General features: G+C 34.0%; 1 pseudogene; it reads right to left on the reverse strand.

Moving 5' to 3' along the window:
- Window positions 1–810: 810 nt before the first annotated feature.
- Window positions 811–2,311, reverse strand: part of LOC119522253 — a 17,508-nt pseudogene continuing 16,007 nt past the window's right edge.

A 2,311-nucleotide genomic window follows, 5' to 3' on the forward strand; every position in this document is an offset into this window, starting at 1 on the left:
GTAGAAAAATGGGAACAAAAAACAAATAAAAAACAGGGTGGGATAGGGGGCATGGGATGTTTTAGATGTTCTTTTCTCACCCCTACATTTTCTTTTTTTGGAGTAAGGAAAATGTTCAAAAATTGATTCTGGTGATGAATGCACAACTATATGACAGTACTATGAACAACCAACCATACATTGCTGAGGACTGTAGGATATGTGAATATATCTCAATAAAACTTTGTTAAAATTTTTTTAATTTGGATTTTCAAAAATATATCCTTTTCTGGACATTTTGGTAGAGTACTGCCAACTTTCTTCTGATATGAAAGATTGTCCTTTATTCTAATAATAGATGCCTTTTGGCATAAGAGAAAAATATTCTTTCTTTTATGACATTAGAAAGATAGTAGGCACTAGTTTTATTTTGCAATTACATTTTTAAAATTTTCAATCCTAGATTGGGTCCAGCCTTTCAATTTTTTAATTTTACTAGTCCATAACCTTCAAAAGCTTGGAGACCACTAAGATAGTGCATGTTGTGCAAATTCCCATTCCTGGTGCTAGCCATAAACTACCCATACCTGTCATTTAAAAAGAAAGAAAGAAAAAAAGGCATACAGGATACTAATTATCTTTTGAAAAAAGAACACATATTCCTTTATAAATTTTCTTTGCTAAGATTCTAACAAAAATAAAGAAATACACCATACAGAAATGTAGCAAAAATACAAAAGTATTACAGGCAGGCAATGGATAATGGGGATTCCTTTCAAAAAAATTATGATAGGAAAGAAAAAGAAACATTTCTTCTATACTATTTATACATTAACTACAAACCATAGGAGTAAAAGTTTTCTGAACAGTGGCAAGAAAAGCTGAAAAATTGTTGGTTGTCCTTACATTCTCTTGAAATTCTGCTAGGTGTTCAAGATATGGAGCACTATCTGACAATTCATAGTCCCTTGCTTCATTCAGGTGCAGGGAAAACATATGGATTCTCAGGATGCTTAGGGTCAATATTAGTGAATATAAACAGCAATTTATCACCATAAATTTTTCAAATATCTAGTCTGAGTCGATCTTATATAAGCCTGCAGATTTCTGCAGCCTTTTCAACCTCTCTTCACTTGCTTTGTTAGCAGTGGAAATAGTTTTCTTCTTCTTTGCACATTCTCCCTTAAGATCCCGGATATTTGCAGTCAATACTTCCATTTCTTCCTTTTTGCATTTTACTTCAGCAATCAACTTTAACAAGTTATCCTTTTTTTCCCTGAATGAGCTTATTCTGCTGGCAAATCTGATTTTGATATTCCAGAAACATCTCAACCATTTGGTCTTCTTCCTTTAACTCACAGACAGCTTTTTTCCAAATGCTTTAATGGAGTCCTTGTATGCATCTCTTGGCCCCACCATCTGACAGGAGTGACTGACAGCACTTTTGAATTTATTCCAAAATTCATTTATGCTTTTATCAAATTGTGCTAGTTCATCCTTTGTCAATATTGAATACAATGCTTCTCAGTCAGGCCTGAGCCCTGCTGCCTTTTTCACACAAGATCAGGATCACCTAGGGCCAACAGTAAGTCTCCAAACCCCACTACTCAATAAGTGGCTTTTGATATAATCACATAGTTATGCATTCAACACTGCAGTCAATATGAGAACATTCTCATTTCTTCTGAAAAAAATATTCCATACCCCTTAAACCCCCCTATTATTGACATTTAGCATTTGTAGAGTGTCTTTCTTAACAATTACTGAAAAAGTATTACAATGCTACTGTTAACTATAGACTATAGTTTGCAATAAGTGCATATTTTCCCATTTACCACCCTATTATTAACACTTTGCAATAGAGATGCGTATACATTCTAGTTTATGTAAGAAAATTCTATTTGTATGATTAACCACTCTAGGTTTTACTACATAACACAGTCTCAGTTTTTATCCTCTAGCTTTCTTGCCAGTGACATACATGACCCTAGCCTTCCTCTTTCAACCATACTCACACTCAGCCTTGTTACAGTTACAGTATTGTGCTACCGTCACAAAGTAATATGCTATCCATTTCTGAACATTTACAATAACCTTATTAAACATTCTGTATTCTTTAAGCATCAAATGCCCAATCTCTACCCTTTTTCCATCTCCTGATAATGTACGCTCTCAAATTTAACTCTAGAGATTTCTCATTACAGTTAGTTCATATTAGTGAGACTAAACAGAATTTGTCCTTTTGCTTTGGGCTTATTTTGCTCAGCATAATGTCCTCAAGGTTCATCCACAGTGCTGCATGCATCATGACTTAATTCCTTCTTACAGTTTC

This window comes from Choloepus didactylus, chromosome X (assembly GCF_015220235.1).
Source record: "Choloepus didactylus isolate mChoDid1 chromosome X, mChoDid1.pri, whole genome shotgun sequence".
Lineage (NCBI taxonomy): Eukaryota > Metazoa > Chordata > Mammalia > Pilosa > Megalonychidae > Choloepus > Choloepus didactylus.